Below are 19,925 nucleotides of genomic sequence, written 5' to 3'. Positions count from 1 at the left end.
CTCTTTCAGTTGACTCCTGTGACCCTTTGACATAACCCTATCTGTGTGTGTGTGTGTGTGTATGTGTGTGTGTGTGTGTGTGTGTGTGTGTGTGTGTGTGTGCATGTGTGTGCATGCGTATTTGAGTACTTCCTTACTTTTTTGGCTCTGTGAAATGCTCCAGGCCCATATTGTGTATTTTCTGCTCCAGCCCTAGAATCTGCCATTTATCCAAGGGGCCTTGGTTCCTTTTATTGGAAAATGGTGTTAGAAACCAAGGTCTGAGCACTAGGCTTGTTTGTTGTTATTGGGGTGTCGTTCCTTTTAGGCCCTCTGAGCTGAAAAAAGCAAAGAAATATGTGTGTTTGCTCATGAGTGTATGCAGACATATCTATAAATATTTCTTTATATATCCATCTGTATCTGTATTAAGCTAGACATGAGTTCATCCTGATGTCTTCAACTAATCCTTTACCACATGGATCATCGTAGCCTCCTACCCTTGCTGATCTGTAAATTCCCACTCCAACAGTGGGAAACCCGGCTCCAGCCATCTGTCATCCATTTACTTAATTGTTCAATTCCAGTGACCATGTGTAGAAGTATTAGCTAGACATGAATATCATGGGCTTTTGCTAAATAAATTGATTTCCATTATAAAAGTAATACATATATAACAAAGAAAATTGAAAAACTAGATACAAATTGGGAAAGAGCAGCAAAAAATAGGCCTTGTCACCCGAGCACAACCTTTGCTGCTATTTAGGGTTGTTTCCTTTCTCACTAGCCCTTTCGTTCAGCCAAACGCTCCCCACACCCCCAAAGCTGCTCTCTGCTGATGTTGTCACATGTCCACAGGCTGTCACTGGCTACTGAAAATGAGAGGAGAGCAAGCTTTTCATTCACTGGGCGCAGAGATCCCCGGAGAACTCATGATCCTAGAGCACAAAATTAGAAAAGGAAAGTTAATGTGACATGTAGAACAGATACATAGGGGTCACGGCAGGGAGGGGAGGGGGGTGGTTTAGCCACAGGCACTGACTTAGTAAAGCACCATAAAAACTTCTTGATGTTTCGAACAAAACAAAACAACCAGATGCCCTCTAACTGCGTGGCCTTGTGCCTGACACTTGACCGCTCTGGGGTTGAGTTTCTGCAAAATGATGGTGTTAGCTCAATTGTTTCAAACGCGTCTTTTATGATCGGGTGACCTGTGAACCATAGGATGGTAAGGAGACCGCCAGAGCCCTCGGAAAAGCCTCCTGTTGCGTATCTTGATCTGTGTTTACTTTGTAACAATTCATTGAGCTGTCTACTTAGGATTTGTGCCCTTGTCTTTGTGTGTGTTATTCTTCAATTTTAAAAGCTTTCAAAGGAAATAAAAAAGCCTGTCACCTTATCCACCTCTCTTCAAATGTGGAACCTAACATAGTTTTCAGAGTCTAAGAGTCCCAGAAACGCAGAGCCCAGACAAAGTAGCCATGAAGTCGTGAGTGACCAGTGACGAGATCCCGCAGCTCGATCCCAGCTCCCGCAAGGCCAGCCGTACTGCCCTTCCTGCGAAGTGTAAGCACAAGATCGGGATCCCTGGGACCTTTGCTTCATCTCTCAGTTCCCCTAGCCATAAGACAGGGGTGATAACAATAATGCTTATTTCTTAGCATTTCGTGGTGATTAGGTAAGTCACTACAGGTAAAGTGCTTGTAATAGTGCCTCCTACCTGCTAGGCGCTCAGTAAACGTTTGTTCAATCGATGGTAAAAATGATCATTTTCACATGTGTTCTGAAGCCCACAAGACCCAAGGCCACCAGAGCACCTCTGTTGCTTTCAAACAAGAGTCTGGTTATTTTAACTGGTATTTGGATCAATATTAATTCCATTCTGGCTAATATTCGAGATATATATATATATCACAAAAGTATCCACTCATCTGTTGATGAACACCTAGGGTACTTCTGTATCTTGACTATTGTAAATCGTGAACATAGGGGTGCATATGAAACCGTATTCTAATATTCGTCCTTCTCAACTAAAACCCTGACATCTTGAAGCCTGCGCAAATGCCAAGGTGCCAGGACCTCTAATAGAAGATAATTGTCTTAGCTTGTGTTCCTCCAGAGGCTGACACCGAAACAGGGACTCAGGTACATGGGAGCTGGTTGGAGAGTTGGCCCGAGGAAACACAGTAGGGAAGCAGGAACGCGAAACAAGGAGGGAAGGCTGCCAATGAAGAGTGTGGTATCAAGCCAATTATCACTGTGGGCAGGCAACTGGCGTTACTTCCCCAGCACTTCTAGCCTGCCACATGAGAGGGCAATGCAAACTTCGGGGGGGCACTGGCAAGTGGAAGTCAGGCTGGACTGCACTGAAATGGTAAGGACGAGGGGACATAGGCCGACCCCCTGACAGTGTCTGCTGCCATAGCCCAGGCCTTATTTGAGGTTGTGCTACGTCTGCACTTCTGGGGGTCAGGTGGTTGTCTTACAAGCCATACTGAGAAGCTGCAGTTTGTCATTTTGCAAATCATTTGGGTTGAGGCAAATGTGATGGTTCTCCTAAAATGGTAATTGCATTTTCCTGGAAGTCAACACCGGTTTGTTTATATGCCACTTGGATGTTGCAGCACATAGCACATACAGATCTTGAACATCTTGAAAAGCAACACAGGGGCTCAGCACAAGTCTGTTCACAGACCTGCCCAGAGGACACCAAATGGTATGTTATTTCCTCCGCTCAACTTCTTGTCACCAAGAAAGGAATCCTACATGCTGAAAGCGGTGCTTTTCAGAGATCTCGCAGCAGGCTACAGACGTGAGATTTCTGTCAGTGGCAGGTCTGGCATCCTTTCTGCAGTGTGTCAGTGGCACGGATGAGTACTCGGGATGGGAAAGGTTGCTACTTTAATTTACATGCTCTTGCTACCCGTTTTGGCTGGCTTACCCAGAATGCCCCAGATACCTATTTGAATGGGAAGTGTTCCATATTTGCAAGACAGACCATCTTGTGGAAATTGGTGTTTTGTCATTCTCCTGAACAGTGTGAAGTTAAGAAAATGGCTTGTGTGTCTTGTTTGTGTTACAGAATTCTAGCATTTTTTCCTCCTTGTCTTTCTTTCTTATCAGCATCTTTCCCAAGGGAGCTGAAAAAAGCCAAAAGGATGCTTTTTATCATTTTTCATAACCATCCAACACGGAAAATATAACCCTCTATTATACCATAATAATTGCTTGCAAAAACTGTGAGTAATTTCATGCCATGATTTCTATATATTACTAAGTTTGCTTTTTGGAAATTAGCTCTCAAAAATCATTTTTGTTTTTAAGAATTTCTTTTTTTTCTCTTGGAATATTATAAATTAAACAAAAATGATCTTTCGTCCAAGGCCCAATGTGATGGTCTCATTTGCTTAATTCTGTCAATTAGTGAATTACCACATTTTTTTCTCATTTTTATGTATGAATTTTGTTTATAGAACCCTCAAATTGCCATGTATGACATGCATATAAATAATATACATGCATATTTTAAATGTTAAAGAAAAGCATTCAAAATCCCAAAAGAGTCTCATCTAATTGCAGTGATGTAATATAATGTAATAAAAATGCAATTTATCCCAGGGACGTGTTCGTCAGAATGCAAAGGTCACTGATTTCTGACCCTAATTTCAAGATACATTGTATATCATTAAGAACATCCAGAAGTATATCATGTCTTCTTGAGACTAATTTTACATAAATTGTGTGTCTCTATGATTTCTTTGCATGATGGGATAGTCACTCTATATTAGGAATGTCACATAGATCACTCTCCCCACCCCCCCAACCCCCATCACAGCAACACCGGAAGTCAATCAGAGTAAGGTGATTGGAGAGTTCTTCTGAGACCTTCTGAAAAGAATCAATAGCAGACTCCTTCCAACAGTAAAGCAGACCAAGACCTCTCTCCTCATACTAACACATAGTAGTGCTATAAAGACAAATCCTCAGAATTTAAATACATATATGACCTCAGAAAAGAACGAAAGGGCAATCCCCAAATGCCAGACAGGAAGAAAGGAATCGGAGCAGCAGACCACGACGAGTTCACACCCCGATACAAGCCCCAGAGCTGAGGGCTGGGGTTCTGATGCCTGTGTGGCATAGGACATGAGGCTCCAGACCTTGAAGATGCAGGGGAGCGGCCGTCTCAAACAGCCCTTCCATCCAGCTTCTGAAAAGGGGACTGGGACGATTGCTAAGGAAGCAACCCCGGCCCAGGGAAGTTATGAGGAGGCCGGCACGTGGGCTCTTGAGTGGAAAGAGGTCATCTGCAGGAAATGAAAAACCCAGGACTGCACCCTACTCAATGTTGAATTCGCACTCACAGTACCCGTGTGGCAGAGGAAACCCACGCCAAACAATTAATATCGAAATGTGTCTAGAATCTTTGAAATCTCCAGAATCCTCAGCCGAGACAAAAGCAAAACCTGTCCACAGGTTCATCCTCACAGCTAATGACTCGCAGGACTCCAGGAAAATAAAATAACTTGCTACAGAGAAAGATTGTGAATGCATATGGACTGGTGCACCCGTTGGGAGGGACAGTTAGAAAACCCAGCAAACCAGAGAATTAGCACCGCAAATTAGATGTAATAGAATAATCTTAAGGACACTATAAAATAAGTATATTTTAAATAGTTATTCTCCAAGTCCATGATTTTCTTTTCTGTGGAAAGGTTCATTTGTGCTGTATATTAGATTCCAGATATAAGTGATGCCATGTAGATGCAGACTGTTGCCTTTGGAATGGATGAGCAATGAGATCCTGCTGTGTAGCGCTGGGAACTATGTGTAGTCACTTCTGATGGAGCAGGATAATGGGAGAAAAAAGAAGGTATATACGCATGTGTAACTAGGTCACCTTGCTGTACAGTAGAAAATTGACAGAACGCTGTAAGTCAGCTATAATGGAAAAAATCATTAAAAATAAAAAATAAAGAACACAATAACGCCATTTGCAACAACATGGATGGAACTAGAGACTCTCATGCTAAGTGAAGTTAGTAGGAGAAAGACAAATACTCTATGATATCTCTTATATCTGGAATGTAATATATGGCACAAATGAACCCATCTGCAGAAAAGAAACAAACTCATGGACACGGAGAACAGACTTGTGGTTGCTGAGGGGGAGGGATTGGGAGGCACTGGGAATTTGGGGTTCATAGATGCAAACTACTGCATTTGGAATGGATAAGCGATGGGATTCTGCTGTATAGCCCAAGGAACTATATCTGATCACTTGTGATGGAACATGATGGAGGATAATGTGGAAAAAAAACTGCGTATGTATGTATAACTGGGTTACTTTGCTGTACAACAGAAATTGACAGAACAATGTAAATCAACTATAATAATAAAATGTTTAATAAAATAAAATAAATTTTAAAAAAGCAAAGTTGCCCTGGATGTTACTATCAACTCAGCAGATAGAAGAAAAGAAAGAATGAAGGATTGTTTACGAGGTTTCTGGAAGTTCCTGTTGTAGCTCAGCAGAAACTAATCTGACCAGTATTCATGAGGTTTGATCCCTGGCCTCACTCAGTGGGTTAAGGATCCAGCATTGCTGTGAACTGTGGTGTAGGTCACAGATGTGGCTCAGATCCCTTGTTGCTGTGGCTGGCAGCTGTAACTCCGATTTGACCCCTAGCCTGGGAACTTCTATATGCCAAAGGTGTGGCCTTAGAAAGAAAGAAAGAAAGAAAGACAATAAATAAATAAATAAATAAATAAGTAAGTAAGTAAGTAAGTAAGTTTCTACGGTCCACGGGTCCAGCCTGGACATGTAATCATTTCCAGTGGCATTCACTTGGCCAAAACTTAGCCACCTATAGGGTGATCAGCTGTCCCAGTTTGTCAGTATTGATGGTTTTCCTGAAATATGGGACTTACAGTGTTCAAACTAGGAGAGTTCCAGTCATACTGGAATGAGTTGGTCACCTTAGCACATGTCCTCACCCAGATGCAATAGAAATGACACCATTTTTTACACTATGTGAGAGGAGCATGAGTTTTGATGAGCACCTGATGTCCACTGTGGTAACATTTTCCTCAAAGAATTGAGGAAGCCAGGAATTCCCACTGCAGCAGAGTGGGTTAGGAATCCGACTGCAGTGGCTCAGGCTGCTGTAGAAGTGTGGATTTGATCCTGGACCTGGCTCAGTGAGTTAAAGGATCCGGCATGGCTGTAGCTGTGACATAGGTTGCAGCCGCTGGTCACATTCACTCCCTGGCCTGGGAACTTCCGTACGCTGTGGGGTGTGGCCATCAAATTAAAAAAAAAAAAAAAAAGAATTGAAGAAGCCAGCCTGCAGATCTGGGGGGAGGGGAGAAGAGCGTTTTAGCCAGAGGGACAGCAAATGCAAAGGCGCTGAGGCAGGAGTGTGTCTCGCACAGAAGAGGGAAGGAAAAGCAGGGGTGTCCAGTATGGCTGGAATTGAGTAGATGAGGTAGAATACCCCAGAGCATCCTTTAAGGTTTCCATTGATCCACCAGCATTCCTTGAGATGTGATTGTTTACTTGCATCCATTTGGCCATGATTTGTTTACAAAGAAATAATGAAAGTCTTGGAGTTCCTGTCATGGCGCAGTGGTTAACAAATCCGACTAGGAACCATGAGGTTTCGGGTTCGATCCTTGGCCTTGCTCAGTGGGTTAAGGACCTGGCGTTGCTGTGAGCTGTGGTGTAGGTCACAGACGTGGCTCGGATCCCGTGTTTCTGTGGCTCTGGTGTAGGCTGGCAGCTATAGCTCCCGTTAGACCCCTAGCCTGGGAACCTCCGTATGCGTGGGTGCGGCCCTAAAAGGACAAAAAAAAAAAAAGTAAAGAGAGGCACACAGACACACAGAAAAGAAGGCCAAGATGGAAGGTGAAAATGGAAGCAGAAGTCGGAGTGCTGCTGCTGAAGGCCAAGAAATGCCAGGAGCCACGGGGAGGAAGAGGCAGGGAAGGACTCTCCCCTACAAACTTTGGAGGGAGCATAATCCTGCTGATGCCTCCGTTTTGGATTTCTGGTCATCAGAACTGTAAAATGCATTTTTGTTATTTTAAGCCACCCAGAGGATGGTAATTTGTTACAGCAGGTCTAGAAAAGGAATACATTTAATAAATGCAGCATTTACAATTATAAGAGCATGATCTGTCCTTTTGCTTTTATTAATTACAAGAAATAGAAATAGAATTCCTGTGCTTATATGCATAGCCTTGTAGCAATACTATAAGCAGTAAAAACCAGTGTGTGTGAAGTTGCATCCCAGCTATCAGTGAGAAAAAGGTGAATTTCAATAGGCCATGATGGAGGTAAGGCTGAATTATTTCTATTATTTCGGTAAAAAATGATATTATAAAATTATTGTCACATGAAGATGTGATTAAAGAGGATCCAGCTACAAGATGGGATGAAAAATGTTATAGATGTATTTCAGGAAGTGAATTAATACAAAATATTATCTTATTTGTATTGACTTCTGTTTGGGATATTTTTTCTTGAAATTTACAATGTGTTGCAAGTTTTGTTCTCATTCTAAGTAAATATTTGTTTGTACCTAATTTTGTGTTTGCTATTTGCTATGCTTTTTTAACCATCTTCCCTCACCAAATTCTGTAAAGCTTCAGCCTCCCCACACATCCCCCCCACCCCCTGCCACCCGCCACCAATCTGGTCTGTCCTTGGGCATGAAAAACTGACTCGAGCTTTTGCATCAGCATCTGCTCACAGCATGGTTTTCAGAAATCTACCAGTAATTTAAACCCTGTGGAAGCTTATATTGTAAGCATACCCAGTAATCTCTAGATTTACAGCTATCCTGCACAAAAAGGATTTTCATGAGGTCGTGTAAACAGCTCGAAAATTGCTTGTGCTTCTTGTGGTTTCTCAGCAGCAGTTCGAATGCCATCTTGGGTGGGACAAAAGTTTGATGTTCCAGACTGTCCCATGTGCTGTGGAACATTCGGCATCCCTGGCCTCTTGCTCACTAGATGCCATCCACAGGCGCCAGTCCCTGACAATCAGAACCATCCTCCAACACCTTGGGATTTCCCCTGAACTCATTGTGGGGATAAGTACTGTCCCATTGAGAACCTCTGGATGGTAGATGGCCCTGAGATAGTCTCTGTAAATCCTATTTTATCAGATTAAAAGCAAATTAGAATTTATTTTATTTTTTTAACTTGGTCACAGGGTCATATTTATTTATTTATTATTTTTTTGTTACTCAAATGAATTTATCACATCTGTAGTTGTGTAATGCTCATCACAGTCCAGTTTCACAGGATTTCCATCCCACAACCCAAGCACATCCCCCCACCCCTCAAACTGTCTCCTCCGGAGACCATAAGTTTTCCAATGTCTGTGAGTCAGCATCTGTTCTGCAAAGAAGTTCCGTCTGTCCTTTTTTCAGACTCCACATGTCAGTGAAAGCATTGGATGTGGGTGTCTCATTGTCTGGCTGACTTCACTTAGCATGATCATTTCTAGGTCCATCCCTGTTGCTAAAAATGCCGGTATTCCATTCCTTTTAATGGCTGAGTAATATTCCATTGTGTATATGTACCACATCTTCCTAATCCAATCATCTGTTGGTCGACATTTAGGTTGTTTCCATGTCTTGGCTATTGAAAATAGTGCTGCAATGAACACTGGAGTATATGTGTCTTTGTGAGTCGTGGTTTTCTCTGGATAGATGCCCAGGAGTGGGATTGCTGGGTCACATGGTAGTTCTATGTTTAGTTTTCTGAGGAATCTCCATACTGCCTTCCATAGTGGTTGCACCAATGTACAATCCCACCAACGGTGTCATAGGGTTCCATTTTCTCCACACCCTCTCCAGCACTTACTGTTTGTAGACTTTTTGATGGTGGTCATTCTGGCTGGTGTAAGGTGGTACCTCATCGTGGTTTTGATTTGCATTTCTCTACTAATGAGTGACGTTGAACATCTTTTCATGTGTTCTGTGGCCATCTGTATATCTTCTTTGGAGAATTGTCTGTTTAGATCTTCTGCCCATTTTTTGATGGGGTTGTTTGGGGTTTTTTTGGTATGGAGCTGCAAAGGTGTTTATAAATTTTGGAGATGAATCCCTTGTGAGTTGATTCACTTGCAAAGATTTTCTCCCATTCTGTGGGTTATCTTTTCATTTTGTTTAGGGTTTCCTTTGCTGTGCAGAAACTTTTAAGTTTGATTAGGTCCCATTTGTTTATCTTTGTTTTTACTGTCATTACTCTGAGAGGTGGATCTGAGAAGATGTTGCTGTCATTTATGTCAGAGAGTGTTTGGCCTATGCTTTCCTCTAAGAGTTTGATAGTGTCTGGTCTTATATCTAGGTCTTTAATCCATTTTGAGTTTGTTGTTGTGTATGGTGTTAGGGAGTGTTCTCATTTCATTCTTTTCCACGTGGCTGTCCAGGTTTCCCAGCACCACTTATTGAACAGGCTGTCCTTTCTCCATTGTATGTTCTTGCCTCCTTTGTCATAGATTAGTTCGCTGTAGGTGCGTGGGTTTAATTCTGGGCTTTCTATCCTGTTCCACTGATCTATATGTCTGTCTTTGTGCCAGTACCATATGGTTTTGATGACTGTTGCTTTGTAGTATAGTGTGAAGTCCAGGAGCCTGATTCCTCCAGCTCCATTTTTCTTTTTAGGATGTCTTTGGCTATTCTGGGTCCTTTGTGCTTCCAAACAAACTTTAAAATATTTTGTTTGAGTTCTGTGAAAAATGTCCTCGGTAATTTTTTTTTTTTTTTTTTTGTTCTTTTGCCATTTCTTGGGCCGCTCCTGCAGCATATGGAGGTTCCCAGGCTAGGAGTCGAATCACAGCTGTAGCCGCTGGCCTATGCCACAGCCACAGCAACGCCAGATCCGAGCCGCATCTGCAACCTACAGCATAGCTCATGGCAACGGCAGATCCTTAACCCACTGAGCAAGAGCAGGGATCGAACTCGCAACCTCATGGTTCCTAGTCTGATTAGCTAACCACTGAGCCATGACAGGAACTCCCTTGGTAATTTAATAGGGATTGCATTGAATCTGTATATTGCCTTAGGTAGTATAGTCATTTTGATAATATTAACTCTTCCAATCCACGAGCATGGTATATCCTTCCATCTATTTGTGCCGTCTTTGATTTCTTTCATCAGTGTCTTAACAGTTTTCAGAGTACAGGTCTTTTGTCTCTTTAGGTAGGTTTTCTCCTAGGTATTTTATTCTTTTGGATGCAATGGTAAACGAGATTGCTTCCCTAATTTCTCTTTCTGCTCTTTCATTGTTAGTATATAGAAATGCCATCCTGCAACTTTGCCAAATTCATGGATCCTGCAACTTTGCCAAATTCATGGATGAGCTCTAACAGTTTTCTGGTAGAGTCTTTAGGATTCTGTAGGTATAGTATCATGTCATCTGCAAATAGTGATAGTTTTACTTCTTCCTTTCCAATTTGGATTCCTTTTATTTCTTTTACTTCTCTGATCACTGTGGTTTCCAAAACTGTGTTGAAGAGTAGTGGTGAGAGCGGACATCCTTGTCCTGTTCTTGATCTCAGCGGGAATTCTTTCGGCTTTTCACCACTGAGAGAGAATGATGTTTACTATAGATTTGTCATATATGGCCTTTATTATGTTGAGGTAGGTTCCCGTTATGCCCACTTTCTGAAGGGTTTTTATCAGAAATGGGTGTTGGATTTTGTCAAAGGCCTTTTCCGCATCTATTGAGAGGATCACATGGTTTTTATTTTTCAGTTTGTTAATGTGGTATATCACACTGATGGATTTGCAGATACTGAAGAACCCTTGCATCCCTGGGATAAATCCTACTTGATCATGATGTGCAATCCTTTTAATGTATTGTTGGATGCAGTTTGCTAGTCTTTTGTTGAAGATTTTTGCATCGATGTTCATCAGTGAAATTGGCCTGTAGTTTTCTTTTTTTGTGGTATCTTTGTCTGGTTTTGGTATCAGGGTGATGGTGGCCTCATAGAATGAGTTTGAGAGTATCCCTTCCTCTGCAATTTTTTGAAATAGTTTCAGAGGGATCGGTGTTAGCTCTTTTCTAAATGTTTGATAGAATTTGCCTGTGAAGCCATCTGGTCCTGGACTTTTGTTTGTTGGAAGTTTTTTAATCACAGTTTCAATTTCAGTTCTTGTGATGGGTCCATTCATCTTTTCTATTTCATCTTGGTTTAGTCTTGAAAGATTGTACTTTTCTAAGAATTTGTCCATTTCTTCTAGGTTTTCCATTTTATTGGCATATAGTTGCATATAGTAGTCTCTTATTACCCTTTGTATTTCTGTGATGTCCGTTGTTACTCCTCCTTTTTAATTTCTAGTTTTATTGATTTGAGTCCTCTCTCTTCTTTTCTTGATACATCTGGCTAAGGGTTTATCAATTTTGTTGATCTTTTCAAAGAACCAGCTTTTTGTTTTGTTGATCTTTTCTATGGTTTTCTTTGTTCCTATTTCATTGGTTTCTGCTCTGATCTTTATGATTTCTTTCCTTCTACTAACTTTAGGTCTTGTCTATTCTTCTCTCTCAAGCTGCTTTAGATGTAAAGTTAACTTGTTTATTTGAGCTTTTTCTTCTTTCCTGAGGTGGGCTTGTATTGCTATAAACTTTCCTTTTAGGATGGCTTTTGCTGCATCCCATAGGTTTTGGAGTGTCATATCTTCGTTGTCATTTGCTTCTAGGTATTTTTTAATTTCCTCTTTGATTTCTTAAGTGATCCATTGGTTGTTTAGTAGCGTGTTGTTGACTCTCCATGTGTTTGTGTTTTCTGAAGATTTTTTTCTTGTTGTTGATTTCCATTCATATAGCGTTGTGATTGGAAAAGATGCTTAATATGATTTCAATTTTCTTAAAGTTACTGAGGTTGGATTTGTACGCCAGGATGTGATCAATCTTGGAGAATGTTCCATGTGCACTTGAGAAGAATGTGTATTGCTTTTGGATGGTGTAATGCATCATTCAGGGCCTGTGTTTCCTTATTGATTTTCTGTCTGGATGATCTGTCCATTGCTGTAAGTGGGGTGCTAAAGTTCCCCACTATTATTATGTTATTGTTGATTTCTCCTTTGAAGGTCGTTAGCAGTTGCCTTATATATGGTGTTGAACCTATGTTGGGTGTGTAGATATTTAAAATTGTTATATCTTCTTCTTGGATTGATCCTTTGATCATTATGTAGTGACATTCTTTGTCCCTTAAAATATTCTTCATTTTAAAGTCTACTTTGTCTGATATGAGTATTGCTACTCCAGCTTTCTTTTGATCCCCATTTGCATGGAATATTTTCTTCCACCGTCTCACTTTCAATTTGTATGTGTCCCTAGAAGTGAAGTGGGTCTCTTGAGGACAGCATATATATGGTTCTTGTTTTTGTATCCATTCAGCCAGTCTATGACTTTTGGTTGGGGCGTTTAGTCCATTAACATTTAAGGTAATTATTGATATGTATGTTCTTATTGCCATTTTATTAATTGCCTTGGATTTGTTTTTGTTGCTCTTTTTTCTTTCCTTCTTCTCCTGTTCTCTCCTCTTCTGGTTTGATGACTATCTTTAGTGTTGTATTTGAGTTGATTTTTCTTTGTGTATCGACTGTAGATTTTTGGCTTGCAGTTATTCTAAAGTTTTGATTTAAGAGTCTATATGTATATGATATTGTTTTAAGTTGTTGGTCTCTAATTGCAAGTTCATCTCCAGTGTCCTGCACTTGTACCCACCTCTTCTCATAATTTCTGATTATGGTGGTATAATTGTGCATGGATGGTTTCATATCTTTACTGTATATATAACTTTACTGGTGAGCCTTGTCATTTGTGGAATTTTTGTTTCCTGTTGCTGTCTTTTCTTTTCAGCCTAGAGAAGTTCCTTTAGTATTTGTTGTAAGGCTGGTTTAGTGTTGCTGAATTCTCTTAGCTTTTGCTTATCTGTGAAGGTTTTGATTTCTCCTTCAAATCTAAATGAGAGCCTTGCTGGGTAGAGTAATCTTGGTTGGAGGTTTTTTCCTTTCATCACGTTAAGTATATCCTGCCACTCCCTTCTGGCCTGCAGAGTTTCTGCTGAAAAATCTGCTGATAACCTTATTGGGGCTCCCTTGTATGTTATTTGTTTCCTTTCCCTAGCTGCTTTCAAGATTTTCTCTTTGTCTTTAATTTTGGTCAGTTTGATTAATCAAATTAGAATTTAATGTGAAGACAAGGCCCCTTGCTTTGTATCTTATCGGGCAGACCCTCCTTAGCTCTTTCAAATCAGCCCCTCTCTCCTACAAGGGAGGCCTAGGCAGCATCTTAAAAAAGCTTCCCGTGTGATTCTGACATCACTGAAATTTGAGAACCCTGGTTCTCAAATGATGGTGATTTTGCCCCCACCATGGGAGAGTTGGCAACGTCTGAGGACATTTTTGTTGTAAAAATGGGAAATGGGTACTACTGGCATACAGTGAGTGGGGGCCAGGGATGCTGCTAAATGTCCTACGGTGCACAGGACAGTCCCCCACAACAAAGATGATCTGGCCCAAAATATCATAGTACCAAGGTTGAGAAACCCTGATCTAGACATCAGGTGGATCCCCGAAGTAGTCCAGGTTAGTCCCATTTTAATAAATCAACTTCTATTTTAATAGCATTGAAAAGCTCAGATCCACCAAGCTTTCTGGCTTTCAACCAACTGACTTGCCTGGGAACCATAAGCAGTGTGCCTGGGGCATTCCCATCATCTGAATCGTTGGGAACACTCTGGCCTTGCACCCCACCCCTTTCCCACATCTGTCAGGCTGCCCTAGCTCTTCTTAGATCCGAAAGGGTTGGTCTGAGCCCCTAGAGGGTCCTGGTCTTGCTTATTCTCTCTAGGTAATTATGATACAGCCAGACTATAAGTACTTGCCAGACTGTTTCTTAGATATGCAGGAATCTTACATTTCCCTGCCTCCACTGCAGTTAGCTTGGGAGCCATATGACCAACTCCTGGTCCATGACATGTGGGTGAATATGATGCATGCTCTTTTCCTGGCTGGCATGGCTCTGGGGTAGCAGGGAAGGCATCCAGAAGGGCCCTGTAGAGGTAAGCTGACCATAGCCTTGATGCTGGCATGATCCCATTAGTGGAGGTGCTGCCAGGGGCCAGGGGTTGGGGGCAGAGTGGCCCTATGGCTCAGGGCTGCAAGGTTAACCCCAGGCCAGGTGCCCTGGGGAGACCCAACTGGATTTCAAGAGGATGTACAGCCCATGTAAGAGCTGGGGGGAGAGAATGTGGGGCCCCGACTAGGTGAATCCCAGTTTTTCCAGCAGCAGAGACAGCAGGGTGAACAGGGCCAAAGCACAGGGATGTCTTTGCTACGGAGGCCTGCTTTGCTACCCAGAGTGTCATGAGGACATAACAGGTCTCTGACTCCCTGCCCACACACCCTCCCTTGAGGAGGCTGAGTGGAGCTAAGAAAGGGATTTTTCTCAGATCTTCCCCCACATTTTTATTTCTAGAATTGTTAAACATTAAGAAAAGCTGAAAGAATAATACAATTATCACCTATACACTCTTTACCAAGAGTCACCTAATGTTTCTCCTGACATTATTCCATCATTCTCTCTGTCTTTCTCCTCTTGCTGAAACATTTGAAAATAAGTATCATAATGTGTGTTATAATCCATTCCTGTCATTAATCTTTGTGATGTCAAGTTGGGCTAAGGGATGCCCAGACAGCTGGTAAACCATTATTTCTGAGTATGTCAGCGAGGGTGTTTCTGGAAGAAATTAGCCTTAAATCAGTAGACTGAGTGAAAAAGATCTGTCTCACCAATGTGGGTGGGCATCATCCAACGGCTTGAGGACCTGAATAGAAAAAAAAAAAAAAAAGTGAAAGAAGGGAAGATTTGCTCTCTCTCCTTAGGATGAGACCTCCACCATCTCTCGTCCTCAAATATCAGTGCTCCTGGTTCTCAGGCCCTCAGACACTTACTGAATTCCACCACCAGCTTTCCAGGATCTCCAGCTCATGCATGGCAGATTGTGGGGCTCCTTGGCCTCCATAACATGTGCACCAACTCCTACAATCGGTCTCTTATTGATCTGTTCATCTTTCGTGTTGGTTCTGTTTCTCTGGGTAACCCTGACTAGTACAGGTTTTGGTAACAAAAGTAATTCTAGAGGAAAAGAATTTTTTTTTTTTTGTCTTTTTGCTATTTCTTGGGCCGCTCCTGCGGCATATGGAGGTTCCCAGGCTAGGGGTCCAATCGGAGCTGTAGCCACCGGCCTACACCAGAGCCACAGCAACGCAGGATCCGAGCCGCGTCTGCGACCTACACCACAGCTCACGGCAACGCCGGATCGTTAATCCACTGAGCAAGGGCAGGGACCGAACCCGCAACCTCATGGTTCCTAGTCGGATTCGTTAACCACTGCGCCACGACGGGAACTCCAAGAGGAAAAGAATTTTAAGGATGAGTTTTCTAAATTGCTTCTGGGGTTTCTGGAATTGACTCTCCAATTTGATTAAAGATGCTAATGGCTCTATTTCCAATAGTATATAGAGTGAATATAATCTTGTCACATATTGCCAAATTCCCTTCTGGAGCGGCTATAGTATTATCCACTTTCACTAGCCATATAGTAGAAGAGTGTTTCCACACAGCCTTGCCAGTGGAGTGTTTCATCAAGCATTGGGATTTTTGCCCAACAGGTGGATGTGAAATCTGTCATTTTAACTTATTGTGAGTGAAGTTGAGCATATTTTCTTATACTTAAGAATCATTTGTCTATATTTTTCTCTGGACTGTCTATATTTATCAATTTTTAAACTTTTTCTTTTGTTCTTTTTTTTCCTTGATCATTAAGAGCTCTTTATATATGTGAAGGGAGATTAGCCCAGAAAAGGGTTTTTTTAATTGAAGTAAAATTGACATACAATATTGTGCTGATTTTGACCATATAGCAAAGTGACTACACACACACACACACACACACACACACACACACACACACACATTCTTTTTTATATTAGTTTCTATCATGGTCTATCCCAGGAGATTGTATATAGCTCCCTGTGCTGTACAGTAGGACCTTGTTGTTTATCCTTTCTTTTTGTTGTTGTTGTTGTTGTTGTTGTTGTTGTTTTTGGTCTTTTTGCCATTTCTTGGGCCACTCCTGCGGCATATGGAGGTTCCCAGGCTAGGGGTCTAATCAGAGCTATAGCCACCAGCCTACGCCAGAGCCACAGCAACGTGGGATCTGAGCCACGTCTGCGACCTACACCACAGCTCACGGCAACACTGGATCGTTAACCCACTGAGCGAGGGCAGGGATCGAACCCGCAACCTCATGGTTCCTAGTCAGATTCGTTAACCACTGCGCCACGATGGGAACTCCTATCCTTTCTAAAGGTAATAGTTTGTACCTACTAACTCCAAACTCCCAGCCCATCCCACTTCCTCTCCCCTCCCTCTCGGCAACTATGAGTCTATTCTCTATGTCTGTGAGTCCATTTCTGTTTTGCAGATACTTCGTTTGTGCCATATTTTAGATTCTACATATAAGCAATATCATATGGTATTTGTCTTTCTCTTTCTGACTGACTTCCCTTAGTATGATAATCTCTAGTTGCATCCATGCTGCTGCAAATGGCATTATTTTGTTCTTTTCTATGGCTGAATAGTATTCCATTGTATATGTGTACCATATCTTCTGTATCCATTCATCTGTCATTGGCCATTTAGCTTGTTTTCATGTTTTAGCTTTTGTGAATAGTGCTGCTATGAACATAAGGGTACATGTATCTTTTTGAATCATAGTTTTGTCCAGATGCATGTCCAGGAGTAGAATTGCTGGATCATATGGTAATTCTAGTTGTAGTTTTCTGAGGAACCTCCATACTGTTTTCCATAGTGATTGCACCAACTTACATTCGCAAGAACAGTGTAGGAGGGTTCCCTTTTCTCCACACCCTCTCCTACTTTTGTTATTTGTAGACTTTTTAATGATAGCCATTCTGACTGGTGTAAGGTCACATCTCATTGTAGTTTTGATTTGCATTTCTCTAATAATTAGTGGTGTTGAGAATCTTTTCATGTTTCTGTCGGCCGTTAGAATGTCTTCTTTGGAGAAATGTCCATGTAGATCTTCTGTCCGTTTTTCAAATGGGATGGAAATGCTATAAAATCGGGTTGTGATGATTGTTGTGCAACTATAAATGTAATAAAATTCACTGATGAATTTTTAAAAAATAAAACAGAGGTAACTAGAAAAAAATGTTTTAGTCAGTCTCCCAAGGCAATAGAGATAAAAGCAAAAATTAGAAAATGGGACGTAAACAACACAGCAAAGGAAGCTATAAAAAAAGAAAGAAGAAAAGACAACCTGTGGAATGGGAGGAAATATTTGCAAATATTTTCAAACTGACAAGGGCTTAATCTCCAAAATATACAAACAACTCATACAACCCAACAATAAAAAAAAAGGTGTTTTTTTTTTTAAAGTGAAAAGTAAGTTTTGTAGTTCTCTCATGGCACAGCAGATTAGGATCCAGCATTGTCACTGTAGCAGCTCAGGTCGCTGCTGTGGTGTGGGTTCAGTCCCAGGCCCAGGAACTTCCACATGCCATGGGCATGGCCAAAAAAAAAAAAAAAGAGAGAGAGAGAGTCAGTTTTAAAACTGAGGGAGATGAAGACATGACTAAGTTAAAACGTTGAACTTACTCTGCTGCTAAGCAGGCGGGAAGCTGAGGATGATTAGGTCAAATAGAGAAAAATAACTAAGATCGTCTTTCATTGTTTTTCCCACACGGAAGTCTAGTATGGACAGAGCTGTGATGTGCTACATATGGCCGATGCTCCAGAAGAATTTCCAATCAAATGGGCCTTCCCCTGGACTTCCTGAAAGCAAGACCAGCTGCTGGTACATGGAGCAAATATGCCAACGAGCTCCTTTCTTCAGAACAGGATGATGCTGTGATCTCAGAAAGAAAACTCTTCAAGAGGCCACATTTCTATTTCTTAGAGACAGGAACGGGGTGCCGCCATTAGAGGAGAGCTATTTAAGTATCCCCAAAGCCAGGTGTTTCATAGCTAGCAGTAACACTCTCTTGGCCTTCATTTAAATTTTGAGGGTATGTTTAAAGTAGAAAATAGCAATAGAAAAATGTGAAACTCAAACTATTGTCTGTAGATAAACATCTTGCAGCAGTGATAACTTGAGAGTGTTCTGAATTCAGAGAGTTTGAATGTTCTCATGCCGCGTCTGCAGGGCATTCTCTGTGATGGGAAATAATAAAGGGGAGAAGAAAATAAATCAAGCACTCTGAGGGAAGGCAGCTTGATTCTTCCTTTGAGTCTGACGTGTCCTCCAGGAAAAGAGGCCTTGGGTGGGACGGATAAGCATTGGATGTAGAGTGGAGGGAGGTACGCGTATTTTTAAAGTTTTGAAGTGTTACAGTATGTTTATGAACTGGTACCATGGTCTCCAGTCCAGAGAGGTCAGTTGATGAGAGAAAGGCTGGGCTACGTCCTTGAGGAGGCACGTGGGTGGGACTGGTATTCGGGTCCCAGCCATGCAGGCACCCAGGGACCCAGGCTCCGAAAGGCCCTGTGCTCAGTTGAGTGCTCTCTTGTCACTGTCCTGAAATGCTTGTCGATTTCACGTTTGTAAATCGAGTCCAAAGGAACACAGGAGCACGGGCCAGGGGCTTGGAGCCTCAGCTCACCACACCGTCCTGCCTCCTCCACCCCCTGGGACAGGTTCTTAGACACATGTTCCCCAGCCCTCTGGTGCCCCAGCCCCCGCGCCATGAGCTCATCGCCCTCTGCCTAGAATGGTGACGGGATTGCGTCGTAGAGCAGAGGAAGGGTAGCTGGATTTCTGAGTCTTCCTCTGCTTCCTCCGCTCCGGGCCCAGGGACAGGGTAGTGGAACTCAGGCTTACATACCCTGGGGAACTTCAGGGCAGACGGTAGGGTAGCCATCTTTTTTATTTTTTTATAATTTTTTAATTTTCCCACTGTACAGCAAGGGGGTCAGGTTATCCTTACATGTATACATTACATTTTTTCCCCCACCATTTGTTCTGTTGCAACATGAGTATCTAGACAAAGTTCTCAATGCTATTCAGCAGGATCTCCTTGTAAGTTGTGTCTGATAAGCCCAAGCTCCCGATCCCTCCCACTCCCTCCCCCTCCCATCAGGCAGCCACAAGTCTCTTCTCCAAATCCACAAATAACAAGTGCTGGAGGGGCTGTGGAGAAAAGGGAACCCTCCTGCACTGTTGGTGGGAATGTAAACTGGTACAGCCACTATGGAGAACAGTTTGGAGATACCTTAGAAATCTATACATAGAACTTCCATATGACCCCGCAATCCCACTCTTGGGCATCTATCCGGACAAAACTCTACTTAAAAGAGACACATGCACCCGCATGTTCATTGCAGCCCTATTCACAATAGCCAGGACATGGAAACAACCCAAATGTCCATCGACAGATGATTGGATTCGGAAGAGGTGGTATATATACACAATGGAATACTACTCAGCCATAAAAAAGAATGACATAATGCCATTCGCAGCAACATGGATGGAACTAGAGACTCTCATACTGAGTGAAATGAGCCAGAAAGACAAAGACAAATACCATATGATATCATTTATAACTGGAATCTAATATCCAGCACAAATGAACATCTCCTCAGAAAAGAAAATCAGGGTAGCCATCTTGCCCTGGAGTTGGCATTGCCACGGCAGGTCCATGCCGCTTAACAGAGGCTACATCTTGGTGGGGACAAGCCCATCACCCACCCCCAATCCAGGTACCTAGTGTGCTCTGGAGCACAGGATTCAATATCCTTGGGTTGCGGAGACACACCCATGGGAAGCCAGGCCGGAGTTCCTCAAAGGTCGCCCTCTGTCCTCATGCAGCAGGTCCTCATGGAGGCTGGTGGGAGGGCAA

At 42.2% G+C, this 19,925-nt stretch overlaps 1 protein-coding gene across 7 annotated transcripts in view; it reads left to right on the top strand.

Moving 5' to 3' along the window:
* Positions 1–19,925, top strand: part of RAI2 (retinoic acid induced 2) — a 386,296-nt gene that overhangs the window by 258,315 nt on the left and 108,056 nt on the right. Inside the window, exon 4 of one of the 7 annotated variants that reach the window (XR_002340845.1) lies at positions 17,778–18,291. The exons of the other annotated variants lie outside the window; for them this stretch is intronic. The gene's annotated coding sequence lies outside the window, so the exon portion shown is untranslated. Of the gene's footprint in view, positions 1–17,777; positions 18,292–19,925 lie in introns of those variants that run through there. 7 annotated transcript variants of the gene reach the window in all.

This window comes from Sus scrofa, chromosome X (genome assembly GCF_000003025.6).
Source record: "Sus scrofa isolate TJ Tabasco breed Duroc chromosome X, Sscrofa11.1, whole genome shotgun sequence".
Classification (NCBI taxonomy): domain Eukaryota; kingdom Metazoa; phylum Chordata; class Mammalia; order Artiodactyla; family Suidae; genus Sus; species Sus scrofa.
This window is presented reverse-complemented; position numbering and strand designations above follow the sequence as displayed.